Genomic DNA, 22,180 nt, shown 5'->3' with positions numbered 1-22,180 from the left:
TGTTGAATTTTGTCATCATGTAGGGCATGGATGGCATTGGATTGAGTTGGGGAAGTGTGTTTTTTTGAGGTGGGCTTTCTGATGTTATTGGGCCTGGCCATGTGGCTGGTGGCCATTTTGATGCCTAGGTCTGCAAGTTTGCCTGGCCTTGTCTGCCAACAGGCCTGCTTTCATCCAGTAGGATCAGAGCAGGTGGCCACAGCTTTATTAATCAAGTGGTTTCTGTGTGGTCTGTTGAATTTAAACATCATTTAGGGCATGGATGGCATTGAATTGAGTTGGGGAAATGTGTTTTTTTGGGGTGGGCTTTCTGATGTTGGTTGTCTTAAAGACATGCTTTTGTTGTGTGTGTCTGGTGTGTGTTGGTGTGCAATGCATGCACCCTGCAGACCTTTTTGGGGCGTGTGAATGTTCGTATATGCATTTTGTTGCATTAAAAAGGCAGAGCAGTGTGCTTTTGCATGCATCCTTTACCTGGCTTTTATAGGCCTCTTGTCAGCTCCTGGTGTTTCCCAGGCCCCCTGCTTGTTTGTGATTTGTGAGTGTCCATGTGGCTGGTGGTCTTTTTTTGTGTTGGGAGTTATTAGTGTCCTGCTTTTGCCATATAGGTCTGCATGGTTTTCCTATTGGCTTACTGCTTCCATCCATCCACCCCCTTTGCCAGCAGCAGCTCCATGGATGCTGAGATGCTCAAATAATTTAATGGCAAATAGGGTCCACCCCACTTCCATTACATTTTTATTTTGGTGGTTCTTATTAACTTTCCTATCCTTCCTGAGAGTGTAGTGTGTGACTGTGCACAGTAGTATAACATAGCTCTTGTTCAAACAAAAGTCATAAATGGCTAGACTATATCTCTTGTTTGCACTAGTACAGTAGTAAGTAACTGAACCACAACAACAAATGCAACATTTCACTGATGTTCTTCTCCTGGCTTATTTGCTTTTAGGTGCACAAAAAGCCAGAGGAGGAGGTGTCATCAGCATCACCCGGCTACCCGTTTTACTGCCAGCCAGACAGAAGTCCTGCTGCGCATCACGTCCACGTGTGACCAGAACTTGTTGTGCATCTGCATCCTGCCTGATATCTGAGGAAGATGGCCCCAAAGAAAAGTACCAGGTCCAGTACCAGGAAAGTTGCCGGTGAGAAGAAGGAACAGAAAAAGGAAGTGCCATTAACCACGACTGGTGGTGTACCGGCCAATGTTTTTTTTGGCACCAAAAAAGTTACGCCTGCAGCAGCGTTGTCCGGGAACCAAGCTGGGAGCAGCACCTCAGCACCAGCGGTCCAACCCCACCAACCTAGGCCCTAGGGCTTTAGTGTCGCAGAGGTAGCCAGTCTGCTAACGAGCAGCGATGTTGAAGAAATATCATTATCGCAAAGTAGTACACAATCAACACAGGCGCAAACTCAGCAGATAAGTGTGCAGCCGCAACAAGAACAGCAGCATCCGCAACAAGAACAGCAGCGGCCGCAACAAGAACAGCAGCGGCCGCAACAAGAACAGCAGCGGCCGCAACAAGAACAGCAGCAGCCGCAACAAGAACAGCAGCAGCCGCAACAGCCCACCATAGTAGTTGTTGCTCCTGACGTAGGGGCATTTCAGGAAATCGAGCTTCCTGCAGACAAAGTGGAGCAAAGACAAACCACTGTTTCAGAAGATCTATTGCCTTCCAGACCACCAGCAAGGAAAAGGAGGCTTAGTCCATCATCTTCTTCTTCAAGCTCTGCTTCTGATGACCGTGATGCCACTTGGCACCCACCTGCTCAGTCTGAGAGTGATATATGCCACAAGACAATGCTTCTGAAAAGGAAGGTCCCAGAAAAACTTAGAGTTATGGAGGTAGATGTAAAAGAGGGGGGTGATGTTGATGAAGACGAGCCAGTCATCACACACATTACTCCCGCCCCAAAGGGATTGGAGACCAACATTCTCACCCTATCCAGAAAGGCTGCTACTTAGCGGGATGTAGCACGGATATCACCAACACAGGTTACACCACCACTACCTCCAGCTGCCATATTTTCCAAGGCCCGGTAGGGACCTACATCCAGCTCAACCATCTCAGTAGGTAGCGGTAGTAAAAGTCACAGTCTAGGTGCACAGGGTCACATTCAAGCACACCCTCCAGTTCATCTGGTATTGAAAGTGGCACATCCAGCAATGCCAGAAAGTTCTCCTCCCCAGTTTGGGACTTCTTTTCTGTTAGCACCAAGGAGGAGAACGTTGCTATATGCTCAATTTGTCGGCAAGGTGTTCGGCGGGGTAAGCTTGGTACAAACTATGGTACCGGAGGCCAAGCAAGTCATCTCAGAATACACCACACTATCGTGTGGGAGAATCACCTACTTTAGTTAAAAGAAAGTAGAAAAACTCAACCCATTGAAGTTGGTCAGGAAGAATCAGGGAGCGATATTATTGCGGTGGAATGTGAAGAAGAGGGAGGCATTTCTAGCCCTGTCCCCAGTAGTGCAGTGGTACCGCCCACATCCTCCTCAATAACATCTGAGTGGCACCGCAGTAAGAGCCATACTCAGAGTCAGGCTGAGACACCAAGGCGACCGAGTACCGCAATGAGACAAACTGTGTTGTTGAGCCTAAGTGGGTTAATGAAAACAGCACCACAAAGGAAAGTAATCCAGCCTACCATTGAGAGCATGTTTAGGTTGGAGGGGCAGTTCCAACGCAACCACCCAACGGCACGGTTGTACAATGCGAAGCTGGCTAAAATGTTAGCGCTGGACCTTCTTTCTTTTTCATTTGTGGAAGGGGTGGGTTTCCTTGAATTTGTGTCAGCCATCTGCCCTAAATGGAAAGTTCCCAGCCGGTCCTATTTCGTAAGAATTGCTATTCCGGCACTACATCATGATGTGCTGGAATTGGTTGGACAAGCTTTGCAGCAGAGTGCACCTGACAACAGACATGTGGACCAGTTGCCAAGCCACAGATTACATGTGCATCACTGCACACTGGGTCTCTTTTGTGGGGGTTAGAGATAAGCTATCTGCACGAGGTGCTGTTGACACAGCTGCGATTTTTAAAGATACTCGGAAACATGCAACTGTAGCCATGTTCGCCATGGAGAAATCTCATACGGCTGAAAACATTTTAGACGAGTTTATCAGCAAGGTTTTGGAATGGCTGCGGCCAAGAGGGCTTAGTATTGGTTTTGTTGCCCCAGACAATGGCAGTAATGTACTTAAGGCCATGGAACTTGATTCCTATTTCAGGGTTCCGTATTTGGCACACTGCATAAACATTATAGTTCAAGACTATCTGAAAAAAGAACCCATAGTCAGCAATTTACTGGCCATCTGCCGAAGAATGTGCACTCATTTCAGCCATTCTTTTAAAGCTCGGAAGCAGCTGAGGATCAGCCAACGTGAACATAGGATGCCAGTCAAGGCACTCATCCAGGAGGTGGCAATACGTTGGAACTCAACGTATTACATGCTTGATCGTCTGTATGAGCAGTACAGGTCACTCCATGAATATGTCTGGAAAAGAAGAGGGGATGCTACTGCTAAAGGCATGAACCTTGAGATGGAGCAATGGAGCCTAATTAAATGCCTGACTGAGATGCTTTGTCCTTTTGAGGTCTTCACACGTGAAGTCAGCAAGGAGGACTGTACAATGGGCCAAGCTATCCCATTATTGCAAATGCTAAAGCATCAGCTGAAGAATGTGTCTGAATCATACAAAGGTGTGGAGGATAAAAGGGAAGCCTATGACTTGGTGGGGAGCTTAGCCCGTCGCTTATCTGAAAATGTAAGGATACAAAATAAAATTTTGTCACAAGAACATTACATTTGTGCCACAATTCTGGATCCACATGCAAAATTTGGACTGAAGACATTCTTTGCTTTTTCCGAGATTGATGTTGCCCGCTACAAAACTTGTATAGCTGAAGCAGCCAGTAAGTTAGAAAACGAACGGTTGCTAACTAACAGCCCGCACAATCAACCCACAAGAAGTACTGCAGCAGGGCATGCAGGATCAATTGCAACTTTGTCGGCTGAGGGCAGTGCGTTTGGATCACAACACTCACCATCACTATCGACAACAGCAACAATAACTGGATCATTAGGCCCAGTACAATCGTTAGACGATTGGTATGTACAGTAAGGCATTAATAAGCACAGTGCTGATGTACAGAGAAAAGAGCACAAAAGCTTACCAGAAGCACCCCTGAACATTGAGCGGATGGACCAGGCCTATCTGGACGACCCAACAGAGGTGTACATTGATCAAAACCCATTGCAGTATTGGTATAGGAAAAGGTCTGCCACTGCTCAGCAGGCTGGCAATATGCTATCTGGCTTGCCCTGTCGCAAGTGTCTCTTCCGAACGTGTTTTCAGTGCTGCTGGCACCATTGTAACATTGAGAAGGACCAGTCTCTCGCCCAAAAACGTGGAGAGGTTAACAATGATCAAAATGAATCAGCACTTCATACCACCGAATTACACAATACATGAAGCAATGGAGGAAGATGAGGACAGCGGCTCAGGTGACGGAAGTAGTGTGTCACATGATGATTACCTACTACTGGCTGACCCTCCAGAGTTTGAGGACAAGCTATACTTCCCTGACAATTAGACTTGCACTTACTGTCTTCCTCCCTTTTCCCCCCTTTATTTGTGTGTCTGTCGTTCCAGTTACAAACTTGTGAATCACAACAAATCCATTACCACCGTCTTCTACTCTTCTTATTTAATATACAAGTTTCAGGTGTCTGCAATTTGACAGTACAGTCCTCCGAATCCAGCTCCTCTGCTCCATCATACTGAATCTCCCGCCCAAATCCATTGCCCTCATGAATGATGATTGGATGATGGAAAATACTAGAAGAACAAATTCAAACTTTCCTAGTCCTGCCAAAAGAAGTGGAGCATGAATCAGATGACTACTATAGCTATCCTCCTTTCAGAGCCGAGAGAGACTGCCCATTAACTGAAATTAAGATGGAACAGGTAATGGTTGATGCCAAGCATTGGACGCAGAGTCGCAGACTGAATGATTTTGTTGTGTTTGTTGTGCATGAAGTTATGTAATTGTGCACTAATCATCTTTATACAGAACACACTAAACTTAACTCTAGGTGAATTCAATTTTCCCCTTCTTGCAAATAAGAAATTTGTACTTCTCCTGCAGCTTGGTGATACATTGCTTTTAATTCAATACAGGAAGGGGACTCACTCAATCTGCGCAATGAGTATGATTGACACAACAGCACCGTCCATGATGATGATGGCGAAATAGACGGCCAGTTCACTTAAGATGAGAAGGAACAGGTAATGACAATTAATGGCATGCATTGGACACCTGACTCTGAGCGATTGGTGTTTGTGTTTTTGTTGTTTGTTTGTTGTGCACAAAGACTGACTCAAGTCAATAATATTTCTACTCTTGTTGTGTAATAACAATTTTACTTCTACTGCAGGCCGATCTTCACAGTCTGCCAGTAAAAGTATTGGAGATGATGATGAAGTCAGGAGAACGTTTCATGAGTGGCATAAAACTTAAAAGCCTAAAGGTAAACACGTCAACAACAACCACAGCAGACCCAAATGTCTGTGTAGAAGTGGAACAGAGTGTAGCGGTGGGATGACTGCGGTGCATTGATTTACTAACTTAAAATGTAAAATGCTATGTTTGGAATGGATAATGTGCTTTGCCTTTGTCCAACTCTTTAACGCCTTCCATGCTCATGACGGAACGGTTCCGTCATGAGCATCGGTTGAGCTGTGCTCATGACGGAACCGTTCCGTCATGGCCCCGCCCGCGCTCGAACCCTTCAGCACCGCGGGGGAATCCGCGCAGCGCTGAAGGGGTTAAACCAACAAAAAAAAAAAGTACTCTAAAGTCTAAACGTAGGATGTGCTACTGCTAAGCAACGTGTCGTCAGGCCTGTCACTGTGGGCCTGCTCTCTCCTGTTATTGTTGAAGGTCAATGCTGAAAACAGACTAGAGTAGAGATGATGCATGCATGCCACCTCGGAAAGTGTTCTTGTTGCACTACACCATAACTTGTGCATTTGTTTCAACTTTGTTTCTCAATATCCCCTTTGGTTTTCCATCTACAATTACAGGCCGGGCCTTGCCCTATACTTTGGAAAACATTACAATGCACACTTACCTTACCAAGAAATCGACATTTTGTTTCCAGCCGGGTAGTGGCGAGTGGCGACACACCCAAGATTGATGGACGAGAGGACCAAGAGGAATGCCGAGATGCAAATCCAGTCCACATTTTTTACCAGGATAACACAGTAACAGTATCAACTTTTATCTTCTTTTAAATAATTTGAATAATTTTTTTTTATACAAGCTTTACAACAGTGTGTTCTTGTTGTTGTTATTATCATCATTAGGTTTGCTCTCTGTTTACGATTCTTCCCTACCAATATTTAAAATTTCTATTTGCTATCTGTAAAAGTATAAAGGCCGGAACAACAGAACAAGAAGTGTATGTAATCCGGGTCTCTCATCATCATGCATGCATTTCCCTTTTCTCCCTTAACATATGGATATGGTAGTCTTCAAAGATTGTCGTTTGTTTGTCCATGCATACTGTTTTTCAATGTCAAACCTTTCCCAAAACCCCCTTCCCATCCATTCAACAAACCCTAACCCTCTTCCCCCGGGCTGTGTGACTTATTGTCGAGGTGTGACTAAATTAAATGTACACCAATATTTAATCACACGCTTGCTGGGGCGGATGTGGCGAAAGCAACAGTACTTTAATTTCAAGGCAGAGCGATGATCTTCTTCTGCTTGCCCACCCATGAGTAGGATATTTTAGAGGTTATTTTATTTAACAAAGGAACATATACCTCAGCATTAATTTCCGGCATTGATTGGATTTGTTTGTTGTCATTCCTCATACACAGCACTAAATTTTAGGCTGTAGACCTAGTCAAGTGACTCGACACAACTATAGTTTGTAACTCTGTCTAGTAGGCTATCCCAACCACCATTATGTTTTGTTGTAAAATATTTTAGCATATTATTGTTGCTCGGTAAGTTCTGTACTGTACTTCATTCTACTACTCCTCGAACAGTCTCTCAAAGGCGATTGACTATCTCCTTTTCTTTTTTTGCAAATGCTGCTGCCCTGCCAGTGTCTACTACTACTACTATACTACCACCACCACCCCAATCATGGCATGGTAGAAAAAGGAAACCATCTTCACCATGCAGCCATTGCTGTGCCTAAGTTAAACATCAAGCACAGGTAAGAGAGAAGTTTGGGGGAGGCAGAATTAATAATGGACATGTTTTCAATGAATTCAATTTCACACACCCCTTTGAGTCCAGATAAAGAATGCATAGACTAGAGGAGAGACTGAAAGTACTAGTAGGACAAGTCAATCAGTGAGGGGTGTCGCATCTATCTGTTTGTGTCTTACACAGTCAACCAATTATTTAAATCAAACACTGGCTAAGGGCGGCCCTGCACCAGCAAGGAAACAGTGTGATGTAAAACAGTAACCCCATCTACAAAACATTAACAACATTGCATGTAACGTAGAAAAATATATTTAATTTACCCTAACAAAAATAAACTAAAAACCCACAAAAGCTGACCCACCCCCCTCCCTAACCCCAACCAATGTCCGTCGGAAAGTCCAGGAGAGAATAGTAGTCCGAAAAGCAAAAACCCAACGCCCAAACCAGTTCCCACCCACCCAAACAAGAATTAAAAAAGGAGCAGAACTAGAAGACAGGGACTAAGGTGTGGGGCGGGACTGAAGGAGGACACGCATCTGCTCCTCTAAACGGGCGACGCGGCATCTGCGGGCACAGCAGTTGCAGCCACAGTGGGGGAGCACCAGAGACGGCACTGCGGTGGCGGCGGGCAGCCGCCAGACGGTGGCGCCGTACTGCTGGAGGGCGGTGGCTGGGGCCCGGGGTACTGGAGAAGGCTTCAAGTGATGCTGCAGTCTCCTCCTCCTCCTCTGCCAAGACCACCAGCCGCCGGTATTCACGCTGGATTGCCTCCAGCTTCCGGCGCCGTGCCTTGGCAGCCAACTCCTTTCGAGTGAGTTTAGGAGTAGCTGTGTATCAAAAAGAAAAAAAACAAGATAATTGTAAAATATACTCTTAGAAAAACAGTAAGACAAGTTAATTATTAATACACATAGTGGCATGGTAGAGTAGCACTATAAAGCACAGTAGTACATAACATTTTTAAATCTCGCCCGTCCTTCTTCCTTCCACCCGTCTTTCACCTTTTAGTTGAACAGTGCACCAGGTGCTCTTCTCCATAAAACTTTCAAAGCGGAGTTGAAATCAGATAGATGAGGCCAGTGGTTACTCAATACTCCCACTCCTATGCCAATTAAAGGGATTCTAGTCTTCTAGTTCACTCTTCAAACGTTCACAACAACTCATACTTACTTAGGACATCAGATGGCGGGCAGACTGTGTCTGCCCGCGATCCTCACGCTAAAAAGGGTGGGGGTCCCGTGGGGACAATTAATTAGGAGGATGCGCCCGGCACAGTGGCGGGCACATCCTGTTTTTTTACATTCTGGTTGGCGGTGCCGAAAGCAATGCTAAAAATACATGTTGTGCTGCTTTTCCAAGCACAACATGACAGGCCCCACGCGGAGCCTGTCACGTTTTGCTTTGAAAGGCAGGGGGGGTACCATAGCATAGGTACACTCCATGGGGCCCCCAAGCATACTCTGCAATGTCTGCATGCCTTTCCGTGGCGGACGGCAATGCCGCCACACAAAGGCATTCCAAAATGCAGATTATGTGGCTGGTGGTGTGTTCAGAGAGACACCACCACCATATTGAACCCTTTTCTGCCTGGTCGACATGTGGGGGGTCTGACTCTTTTCTACAGGGATGGCGAGAGGTTTGCCCCTGCGGTGTGGGCGGTGAATACCGCCGGCCCGGCAGGGGCAATACGCCCGCCATCCTAATGGGGCCCTAAGTCTCAACAGTACAGTATACATACAGTACACCCTTGCAGTGAGTGTACTGTCAAGTTCAACAATAGTTAAGGATTATGAATCTAACTTACCACCGCCCGCCACTGGTGCTGCCACTCCCCCTACCGCTCCATCATCGGTATCTGCAGCAACTGCCGCATCCTCTCCCTCCGCGTCGCCTTTGCTGGCCCCGGCAATGGTGGTCGGTAGTGCGCCTAGAAAATATTACACATTTATTAGGCGTCATATACAACTCCCCCTATTGATCAGTAGCAAGGTTGAAAAATGAGTTAATAGTATACTAACATACATCATTAGTACAAATCAGGTAGTAGTAGAGTAGACACTAATAGTTCTATATGGTCATTCTAGCCTTTGCTTAGTTAGCCCGAGGCATGCAACCATTTTACCTTTGTGTCTTTTTATTTTTGCACATGTGACGTTACCTTGCAGCTTTTTGTATAAGACACCTTTGAGCCCACATGACCTGCCTCACACTGCTACTGTCTACGCGCTGCGTACAAGCGGTCAACAAAAACATTAACAAGCCACTTTTTTATGAAGTACTGGTGTACTGTTAGTCCATATTGCTTATCTATAAATGCTACACTTTTTGGCACGGCTGAGAAATGCTTGCAAGTTGCAATATACTAACGCGCACCATTTCATTTTTCGCATTACAGACGGAAGATTCCCTTCTACGAACCAGAGCTTTGCAGAGCTTATGAATGATGCAACAACTACCAGTACTAGGTTCTTCTAAGGTGAGGGGTCCCTTCACTCAGATCTTCATTTATAAATTTATATAAACTAAATTCCTAGGGGATGGTGGTGCTGCCTTCCACCACTGTTCAGTTATCATGATTTAATTCCCAACTGTAAGTAAGTGTAACAATGTTTATTGTTTTAATGTTATTGATTTTCCGGTTGGTGCTGCATCTTATAATAGAACAATGTACAGAGCTTCTCAATTCAAAATAAACATTTTGAACTTACATAGACTTGGTGGTATTTGGTGTGGACTAACTTACACGAGTGAGAAAATTAAAGTAAGGGTGTGCATGTGCATTGCTTCCACGACTGAGAGGTTGGGTGTGTTATGTTCTGGGTTGTCTACTTGTTGGGTATCTTGGGGGGAGGGTTTGGAGACCTAATAGTTATGACAAGACAGTACTATAGTCGAGCAGGGGATTGTGGTGGGTTCTGCATTTCTGATTAAGGTGTGTGAGGAAGGTCCAACCTACCATCACCAACATCCTATTTTCTTGTGCAAAGTTCTGTATGTGCAAGATCCCTACAACAGTAGTAGTATGTCCTATAGGCTATCATATCAAAATAGTAATAAATCTGGTTGGGCATTTGTTGCTGTGAATTGTCAAAGCCTCAAGATTAACAAAGATTCAAGATCAATAAGACTAGAAGTAGTACAAGAGGATGACCCAAAGGACTGGACTGAATGGCTAGAGCTACTGGTGAATCTGAGTTTTATTACAACCTTCCACATAAAGAGTGGCACTGGCCAACTGGGCAAGCTTAGCTACTACAGTACAGACAGATTGATAGTAGTAGTAGTACTGTGAGTCATCATAGCAGAGGCAGGGATAACAAGATTTTTGAAACCATACAGATCGAAGGATAATTGTTGTTAAAAAATAGCATTGGGAAACTGAAACAATAGTTCGTGAAAAATATGGTGCAGTAAAAGTTATGGAATAAGAAATATTACTAAAAGCAAGAAGACTTACTGGGGCCAGCAGAGGAGCCCTCATTGGTGTCCTCCTGGTGGTGGTGTTTGGACTGTTGTCCCGCCGACTGCCCACTCCCTGTCTGTCTGCCCCTGGGTGCTGATGAACAGGAAAGATATAAGAAAGAGACAAACATTGATGGATGGTGTCAAACAAATACAATTTTTTTAAAGAACGGTCAAAAAACACTTATGTAAACAACAATTGCAATAACTAAATTGACCGATCTCATCTGGTCAACCAGTAGTATCGGGGAATTCGCGGATCGACTACTTAAGTTACTATTTATCAACAGTAATCCAGTCTTCCATTCTGATTCCAGAATACTAAGTTACAACTAAGCCTAAGTACGACGTACCACCCGACCTAGCCCACCTATTCCAGGCATGCCAATTGTACATTAAGTATGCATTTCCACTTCTTTTATTCCTCAACAATGCATATGGTCAAATGGAGGACACATGACTACATTTTTTGTATACACCAAATTTTGGGTTGATTGATTGATGCTGATGTTCTGCTAGTGCTAAGCCAATTACCACCACTCATTGAACAAACTAGAAAAGGTTCTAATAAAGACTGCCGTACTAGCAGCACGTCACGTAACTGAGGGGGCATCACGCATACCACTAACAAATTAGAACCTCATACAAAGTACCTAAACCTAAGTATCAATCCGCCCCTATCTCTTAGTGACAGGACAAAGTAAGGAGTGAACTAGAGTCACTGTAGAATTACGTAACTTAATTTCTCTAAAATAAACTCTTACAGAATCACGCTAAGCGAGCGCAAATGCAAAGTTGCAAACAAGTAAGAATAGTAGTAGCGCAGAAGAGCACCTGTGTCATAATCACAGAAGACTTTTAAACGTAATTAACCTGGAATGTAAGCAGCAACATTCTAGCTGGTTGGAAGAAAAAAAAGATATTCGCAATATATAACACAGAGCAGAAGAACAGACACAAAGTAGTAATAATTAAATAGTTACTCACCAAGCCCCGGGACCTCCACTCCTAGCAGGTCCAACAGGTCCTGCTCACGAACTAGGATGTCGGACCACCGGTGCGTCAGCTGCGCCTGGGTGCGCCGGACCCCAGAGAAGTGCAACACTGCCTGGCGCACCTTCCCCCATCACTGCCGACGCTCCCGGAGGCCGTACTCGGACCCAGGCCTGCCACCTGCTGCCAGGGTTGAGGGGAGGTGGCGCTGCACAAAGAAAATGAGTGCAGCCAACTCCACCTCCCCAAATAAGGCCCATGCCTGCACCCCTTGTGGGTGCCGCCTTCCGCAAGGAAGGCGGTCGCGGCTCTGGCTGAGACGACCAGCCCTACCCTTTGACATGGTTCTTGGACGGGGCGGGAAAGAAAAGGTAATAAAATTAAAGAAGTAAAGGAAATAAATAGCAGGCCATAGAAAGAGAGAAAAAGTAGCTAAAAAACAAAAAAAAGTAGACAAAGACCAAAAATATTGAAGCAGGAAAATAGTAAGAGAAATAATAAATAAGAAAGATAAAAAAAAAGTGGCTTTAAACAAAGGATTGAAAAGATGTAGGGAGGATTCAAAATCAGGCCCCAGAACCATGCAATAGAGTGAAAAACAAGATGACCACGCCCATTGCGACCACGTGCGCAAGTTCGCGTGATATTTTCTCCCCGAGCAAGCAAAAAGCAACGCGATCAAGTAAAAGCGGTCGCGAACAGGAAATATCTACCACGAACGGCCGCGAACATGCATTGCGCGACCCGGAACAGGAAGTAAGCAACGCGAGAGGGCGAGACAAGTGAAAACAAGATGGCCGCGCCCGTGAACAACCGCATGGGTAAGTTGGCGACCCGGGATCACGCAAAAAATTACCGCGAACAGGCGGGAAAAAAACTTCTACGTCTTCGCAATATTTCCGGCGTGTTTGCGGAGATTTTCAGCATTTTCGCGATTGTTTGCGAAAGTTAATTTCGCAAATTCCGCCCACCCCTAGTTAGTACAACTAACTATATCAGAAGAATTTCAGTGGTTTTGTTCGAGCGAAATGTCCAGCCAACTATAACACCCCTAAAACCTATGGTTTTTTCAGTGACTTTCTAAGGTTTTATAAATGCTAATTTCTAACTATATCAGGCCTGAAACCTATGTTTTTTTCAGTGAATTTCAAAGGTTTTTTAAATGCTAATTCCTAACTATATCAGGCCTGAAACCTATGGTTTGTCTAGTGAATTTCAAAGGTTTTTTAAATGCTAATTCCTATCTATATCAGGCCTGAAACCTATGGTTTTTTCAGTGAATTTCAAAGGTTTTGTAAATGACAATGTTTAATGTATTAATTGTTATAATGATTTTTTTATACTGATTTACTACATTTTTAAAACTATTTATTTTTAGATATTTTATTTTTTTAATTACATTATAATTACATTATACATTACAATACAAAATATACTTTCTCAGAATGAATTACTTTACTTTAAATACTTTGCAAATAGGCAATAGACTTTTAAGTACAGTAGTTACAGTTGTTGCAATGGGCAACACAATTTCAAACACAATGCAACATTGAGCTCAATGTGAATTTCTAGTCAAATGCAATTAGTTACTTTAGGGATTACTTTTCTAACCACAGGACTGGATCCTAGATTCAGTCCTTGGACATCTCCCGGAAACAGTTAAGTAAAAGCATTTTGGTTACAGTAGTGATCTTTAAGGAATATTATTGTATTTTAAAAGTTGACACAATTTTTTTCCCATAGAATCACCAATGTTATCCTATGGCAGAAAATTCACTTAGCAGGTAATTAGTGTTATCGTTACTTTTTCTTACTCAGTGGTGGATCCTGGATCCAGCACTGGTGAATCTCCTGTAAACAGTTGAAAGAATGTGTTTAAGTCATACAGACGATTTTTTAGGAATATTTTTAGTTTGTGAAAATAGACACTTAGAAACTTTTCTGTTGAAAACCACACAATGGATTCCTATAGAAAGAAATACAAGTTACTGGTAAGTACGCTTAGAATTACTTTTCAGGGTCAGTGCTGGGCTAAAAGATGCAGCACTGGGTTTTCTCCTGATAACAGGTGAGTAAATCGGAATTTGTAGTTCGGCTGATTTTAGAGGAATATTTGTACGCTTCAAAAATGGACACAGAAACTTTTCTGGTGAAATCCACACAATGGATTCCTATGGAAGGAAATATAAGTTACTGGTAAGTACGCTTAGAATTACTTTCCAGGGTCAGTGCTGGGCTAAAAGATGCAGCACTGGGTTCTCTCCTGATAACAGGTGAGTAAATTGGAATTCGTAGTTCGGCTGATTTTAGAGGAATATTTGCACAATGGTGAAGGAAGGGGGCGGAGCCTGAGTTGATATGTGTGCAAACACGCCCTGTGGCGTGTTTTAAGTTGGGGAATTAATTCCTCCTCAATCCTGAGGTCCCCTGGGGGCCAACTAGTCCACCAGGTACCTTCAGTATGCGCCAGGGAGCTGGGTTGCTTCTCTACCTTCACCATTGTGCAAACGCGCCCGTAGCGCGTTTTAAGTTGGGGGATTAAGTCCCTTTGAATCCTGAGGGTCCCTGGGGTCCAACTAGCCCACCAGGTACCTCCAGTAAGCGCCACAAGGCTGCGTTGCAGAGAGGTGTAAAAAGGGGCGTGGCCTGGAGCACCTCTCTGCAACGCAGCCCTGTGGCGCTTACTGGAGGTACCTAGTGGGCTAGTTAGCCCCCAGGGACCCCCAGTATTGAAGGGGAATTAATTACACAATTTAAAACGCGCCACAGGGCGCCTTTGCAGAGTGTGCTTGTGAGGGGGCGGGCCTGGGGACGATCATGTCTTTTTTTTTTAAAGGGGGTTGTGTGGCCCCCCTTCCTTTTACTTTTTTGTGGCCCTGGGGACCCCATCCCCCAGGGCCTCACCCCAAAATTAAAATGTATTTTAAAAAAATTACGAAAAGGGGGCCACGTGGCCCCCCTCCCGTGGCCAATTCCGGGCCCCGGGGACCCCATCCCCCGGGTCATGGCCAACCTTTAAAATCTTTTTATGGAGGGGGCTGCATATCCCCCCTCCTCTAGCCACTTAAGGCCCCTTGGGACCGGGGCCGGCCATTGATTTTTTTTTTTTCATTAATGGGGAGGGGTCCACGTGCCCCCCTCCCAGACCACTTATGGCCCCGGGGACCCCATCCCCCGGGGCCTGGCTCTTGTTGGGGACCGTGGGGGGTCAGGGAGTTTCTACCCTGCCCCCTTTTCGCGTTTTGCAACGTTTCTTTTGGGGTTTCTTGTGCCTCGGTTCTACCAAGGCACAAGATGGCTGCCAACACTTCCTGATTCTGAGTGTTGGCTGCCAATTAAAATTCAGCTTGTGATCGGGAGGGTGCGCTCAGGGTGCGCAGAGGGTGCGTGGATCCTCCGAGGCCATAGATATATATGTGCTTTTAACTGTCATTTTCTCAGGAACTACTGAACGGATTTACACCATTTAAGCAAAAGGCACGAGTCTGAACTGAGGACTACCTCTTTGCCAATTTTGGTGTAATTCCGTTCAGCAGTTCGGGCTGTAGCTGTGGCTAAAGGTCCTATGGGAAAATGCATGGGGAAAATGTGTTTTGGGACCCCCTTTTTTCTCGGCCCCCGCATGACGAATCACTGTGAAACTTTCAGGATAGGAGCGGACCGGAGCTGGCCAAAAGTTTGGACAATTTCGCGAAGATTCATCAATCGGCGCCAAATTTATTCCAAATATAATGTTGCGGATTTCCTATGAAAAATAGGTCCTAACTATATCTACCTACTGGCGACCGCCAGTAGGTAATATATATATATATGTGTGTGTATATATATATATATATATATATATATATATATATATATATATATATATATATATATATATTACCTACTGGCAGTCGCCAGTAGGTAGTTATAGTTAGGACCACGTTTCCATAGGAAATCCGCAACATTCTATTTTGAATAATTTTTGCGCCGGTCGACGAATCCTCGCGAATTTTTCAAAATAGGTGGGGCGCTACGCTCCGCTCCTACCCTGAAAGTCTCGGGGGGATTCGTCAAGCGGGGGCTGAGATAAAAGGGGGGTCCCAAAACGCGTTTTTCCCATGCATTTTTCCATAGGACCTTTAGACACAGCTACAGCCCGAACGGCTGAACAGAATTACTTGAAATTTGGCAGAGAGGTAGTCCTCAGGTCAAGGAAGTGCCTTTTGTAGGTTTGGTGTAAATCTGTTCAGTAGATTCTGAGAAAATAGCCTTTAAATCAATATATATATCTGAGCCAGCTTACGGTGCGCTTACGGTGCGCTTACCGTACGCGTACGGTGACGTGCGCGAGCGCGATTCTGATTGGCTCTTAGATCTTAGTAAACATTCGATTCGGCCGAAACCAGGAAGCGGCGGCCGCCATTTTCTCTCTCGCACTCTGAGTGGGGCAGCATAAATGAAGCCCAAAAATGTGTAAAGGGGCAGTTTATTGAGATAATATTCACCCAGCAGTGATATACGGGCCCCCAAACAACCCCCAAGGCCCAAAAAAATTTTTTTTTTTTTTTCGAAAAATCGCCGATTACGCTTACCGTACGCGTACGGTAAAAATTGGTTTAAAAAAAAAAAATTATCCACACTCTCCCCACCCCAAGTGCAAATGGTGCCCTAAGGGCACCATTTGTGCATGGCATATCAAACAAATGAAAATAATAAACAAAACATTTCACAACGATGCGCATAATATGTCCCCCATGTGCGCACGGTGCGCGAAGCGCGTCGTGCGTACATGGCCCATCCCGCATAATGTGGGCACGCGGTGCGCGCAGCGCACCGCGTGACCACCGTGCGTGCATGGCACTAACTGCGTAAAGTGGGCGCGCGGTGCGCAAAGCGCACCGCGTGCTCACTGTGCGCGCACGGTGCGCGAAGCGCACCGTGCGCGCATGGAACGAACTGCGTTAACTGGGCGCGCACGCCACGAATGGCGTAAAGTAAGTTAGCATTTTAAAAAACGTACAAATTCACTGAAAAAACCATAGGTTTCACACACGTTATAGTTAGGAATTAGCATTTAAAAAACCTTGCAAATTCACTGAAAAAACCATAGGTTTCACACATGTTATAGTTAGCTGTACATTTTACTGATAAAAAACCAATGAAATTCCCCCGTTATAGTTACTGTAGGCAACTATAACTCACGCGACCGTAATCCTCTGCTGATGACATATGTGTCGTTATGAAAAAAAAATATTTGTAATATATGTATAGCTAAAATTTAATGGAAGAAGACATGGGCAAATAAGTGTCTAAATACAGTATTAGCATCAGCAGAGGATTACGGTCGCGTGAGTTATAGTTGCCTACGGTAACTATAACGGGGGAATTTCATTGGTTTTTTATCAGTAAAATGTACAGCTAACTATAACATGTGTGAAACCTATGGTTTTTTCAGTGAATTTGCAAGGTTTTTTAAATGCTAATTCCTAACTATAACGTGTGTGAAACCTATGGTTTTTTCAGTGAATATATATATATATATATATATACATATATATATATATGGACGTATTCGCCGCTGCAATCCTCAGCATAAAGACGATGCAGACCCAGAATCTGTGCTAAGGTGAAATCTTTATTTAAGGACCCGTTTGTCCGCCATGACGCATTTCAGCCTGCAAGAGGCCTTGATCACATGACCCATTCAAGAGGAGGAACAGTATTTAAAGTGCCAAGTGCATAATTCAAAGTGTCACATGATTCATAAACATAAAAGATTGTCAAACTTGTATGTCAAAATGACTATAGTCCATTATGTCAAATGCATATAAACCTATAAACAAACATTTAAGAGCAGTCATGCCCTTATTTGTTAAACGGCAGAAGGTACAAAAAAAGTTGTTTATATGTAAATGTCAAATACATTATATGCGCTTGAAGAATTTTTCAGAATGCTAATTATCATATTGCATCCGAAAAATTACTGAGCAATTTGGCCTTATTCAAACATGACAAGTTTAACATCATAAGATATAAAAAGCTTAAACCCCAGTGAGTGTATAAATATGATGGTAAAACTTAAAACCAATAATGACTGGCTAAAAGACGGCTAAAGTAGTATGCAATATAATATGCCTATATAAATATATGTAAGTGTATACAAAGATTTGATATATATACACAAATAGATAAACACATACATATATAAATACATAGCCAGTATCTCTATATAAATGCAGTTGGATATCAATAAATACATGTTGTAGAAATCAAACAAGATCCAACACCAGAATCAATAATGCAATTATACCTTGCCCCAATATATGGACATTGCCTGTAATATCTGAATGAATAAAACTACGCAAATGTATTTGCAAATTGTACAACCTCTGCCTAATATGTCAAATCAATGATGTGACACAAAAGATCATGAGTGTTAAGTAGTTGGTGTAAATAATTTAAAAATAAAAAAATGGTGTGTACCTAAAAAAATACACATGAGAGGAGGCTGCGTTATTGGTAATAGATCTAAAATTCAAACGCTATACTGAAATTCAAATAGTTGGACATGCTATATTATAGGCATGTATAAAAATCCTCACTGGCGTTTAGCCCATTGGGGGTCTTAGTATCTAAGATCAGAATGTAACGAGTTTCCAAATCACGAAGGCGGGCTTCACGGTCACCGCCTCTTCTCAGTGGCATTATGGAATCAATAACAAAGTATCTAAGGAGTTCCGAGTTGTTGTTGTGGAACTCCTTAAAATGACGAGCCACCGGATAAGTAGCATCGTTGCTTTTGATGGCCCTTATGTACTGGAGTATCCTCTTGTGAACCTGCAACTTGGTGCTACCAACATATTGCAGGCCACAAGGACAATCCAGCACATAAACTGCAAAATCAGTCTTGCAGGTGAGCAACTTTGAAATGGAAACCGGGGTATCTTTGAACGGAATAGAAACAGATGTTTTGTTCATGCCCTGCCTGCAAGCTTTGCAGGTGGTGCATTTAAAAAACCCCTTCCTGCAATTGATCCAAGATCTATTAGTCAACAATTCAGGACTGCTCTTAACCAAGGCATCACTCATAGATCTAGCTTTGGAAAAACGATGTCTGGTGTAGCAGGCATCATCCTGCCAATGACTGGATCATTACGAACCAGGGTCCAATTTTTTCTGAAAATTTTACGTAGGGCCTGGTGCTGCCTATTGAATGTTAGTATTAGTCTGGTAACTGTCTGATCCTCGTTACCTAGAGTGACTAGTATGGATTGTTTATTCATAAGATCCACACCCATATTTCTGCCATTGGCCTTACTTATTGCTTTATTCACCAATTGCTGCGAATAACCTCTGGCCAGGAACCTTTCTTTGCTAGACTCTTGTGCCATATTGCATTCAAACTGTGTGCTGCAAATACGTCTTATACTTAACATTTCCCCGAAGGGGATGCTGCGTATAAGGTGACTAGGATGGTGGCTAGTGGCATGAAGTACAGTATTGCCTGCAGAAGATTTTCTATAGAGTCTAGTCTCCAATTTGTTGTTCAGAATGAAGACTTCTACATCTAAGAAACATAGTCTAGTACTACTGGTATTGCCTGTAAAATATAAATTGATACAGTTGTTATTGATAGTGTCAATAAAATGGAGGGCCTGCTGATTAGACCCCCTCCAGAATAAAAACACATCGTCGATGTATCTAAACCAGTGTACCACATTGTCAAAAAATTCCTGAGCTAATTCACCTCGTAGGACCTGCTCCTCCCAAAGTCCCATGTGGAGACAGGCATAACTTGGGGAGAAGCAAGCCCCCATAGCCACGCCTCTGATCTGTTGAAATATCTGACCTGAGAACATGAAAAAGTTGTTATTGAGGCAAGTTGCATTCATGGATAAAAGCATTTTGTTGTGATCAAAGAAATGCATAGGCCCAGGACCCAAAAAATGTTCTACTGCCTTGATACCATCCTGCATGGTGTATGCACGTATACAATGAATAAACATCCAATGTCATTAACAGATATTCTTCTTGCCACACGACCAGTCTCCATTTTTGTAGGAAATCCACAGTATCTTGTACAAAGGAAGGCAAAGAATTGACATGCTCCTGTAAGAAAGTATCTACATACTTGGAAGTGTTCTCTGTAAGACTGAGTTTGGCAGAAATGATGGGTCTGCCCGGCGGTTTATCAATGTTTTTGTGCAATTTTGGAATAAAGTACATCGCCGGAATGACCGGATGGTCATTTTTTAAAAACTTAAACTCGTCTTGGCTCAACAAGCCCGCACTTTTCCAAGCTAGCAGTTTGGTATAAAAATCATACCATGATTGCTTTACAGATCTAATATCACTTATTTTGTAGCACTGTCGATCGTTCAATTGACTATAAGCCTCTTCCAGGTATAAGTCACGAGGCCATAATACTTACATTGCCTCCCTTGTCTGCTTGTCTTATGATTATGTTATCATTGGACTGGATTTTCTTCATTAGTTGGATATATTTGTTATTTTGTGCATTGAACTTGTAACGCACCCGATTGGTATTGGAACATAGTTTCTTTAGTTCCACGGTGACCGGTCCGTGAAAGATATCCAAGTTGTCATGAAGTGTGACAGGAGTGAATGTTGATTTGGATTTCAATTTGGTTGTATCGGGTTTATATATATATATATGTCTCCATTGGATTTCCTTTCTCCTGGAAACCCGATCCCACGGCGGCACACGTCCAGCAATCACAATTGAACTCCGACTTCCAGGTCAGTGTTTTTACAAAAGTTCTTTTTATTTTAGGCTTAAACAGTAGAATAGTAAAAGCGGTCCTTCAGTATACAATTATAGACCAACGCATTTCGGCGAGTTGCCTTCTACTGGGTCACTGTGGGTTTCACATTGCACACATTTTATTACATGTCCTTCTTTCATGTCTGTAACCCCTAATTGCAACTAGAGCGATGCCTCCCTTAATTTTTCTTTGGCAAACAATTCCCGCCATTAGTGATTCACTTCATCACATTTTAAAGGGAAAAGCTTATCACATTCGTATTGTCATGTTCTTAAGTAATGCAGTATCTTTTTTCTTTTTTTAATCCTTTCGCCATTTTTTATTCCCCTTTTTTTAAATTTCATTCCATTATGATTCCCCTTTACGTGATGTGTTTTATATTTTCTTCCACCAACACGCATGTATTTGCACTATATTTTATCCCCATACACGGGCTAAGAATTAATAAATAAATTATAATAAATCACAAAATATATTATTGCACAATTTGAACAATATTCCTCCTTATTGCACTTCACATCAATTAAAATATGATCTAGCACCATTACTTGATCTGGAACCTAAGTCAATCTGAGTGTGAATTTGTAAATCACTAATCCACCACAGGTAAATTCATCAATAGAGTACATAAAAGCCCAGAAGATAAAAATATTAAAATATTTTGAGATGCCCTGTGTTTCACAAAAGTCTTCCCTCATATCCTTGGTTCTCAATAAAGTGTCATGTGCAAATACTTTGCCCCCTTCTGGGATTCCTGTTCAACTAAGTGCCAATTACTATTCATTTGGCAATTTAAAGTGACATGTGCTCTATTGAGATACTCACTCGCTGGTATCCCTAAAAAATGCCAAGATACTATTCTTTGGCCCCTCTATGTTATCCCTATTTTCTAGGGGCATATTTTTGTTTCACATTTGACTGTTCCATTTAATTTGGTCATTTTAAAGTGCAAGGTGTTAGTGAAATAATTATTTTAAAGGAAGAACATTATTTCAGCAAAGGAAACTATCTATGATAACTATTCATTAATAGAAAATAGCCCCTATTCTCTTTGGTTAAAACATAAGTGTCAAGTTTGAGCATGTGTTTTACTTATTTCTTATTGCTCAACATAAGATACATCTAAAAACTGCTCAATCTTTCAACGTCTATACACATAGAAAAAATGATCTTACACCTCTAAAACTTCACCGTTTTAAATCATTCCATTATGATATAATTCATCTGTCCATAATCAATTATAAGTGCACAAAAAGTTCCGCGTCTTTGTTACGGCCCCAAGGCACCTCTGTTCCCATCAGCAATATCAATCGGGATGCCTGTTTCCACAATTCACTTTCCCGATTTCTGCCTCTCGGATGGGCTTTGATGTGCTTAATGCCACAATAAGAGAAAGTGGACAAGGATCGATTATGCATCTGATCGAAGTGGCAAGCTACTGGGTAGGTCTTATCCCCATTTTGAATCGCTCTTATATGCTGCAGAATCCTTAACTTAAGTTTGTTTTTAGTGCTGCCTACATATAGTTTATTGCAGCCACATTTTAATACATAAATTACAAAATCCGTGTTGCAGGTGATTCTTTCTCTTATTGCCACAGTGCGCCCATCCATCATGAGATAGTTCTTACTGTTAGCTCCATACTCACAGGCCTTGCATGAGCTGCACTTTACAAAGCCTGCCTAATTCTTTGACAACCATGTGCCTGTTTCTTGCTGGTTCTTT

The sequence above is a fragment of the Triturus cristatus genome, chromosome 2_1 (genome assembly GCF_964204655.1).
Source record: "Triturus cristatus chromosome 2_1, aTriCri1.1, whole genome shotgun sequence".
NCBI lineage: Eukaryota > Metazoa > Chordata > Amphibia > Caudata > Salamandridae > Triturus > Triturus cristatus.
Note: the sequence above shows the minus strand (reverse complement) of the source record.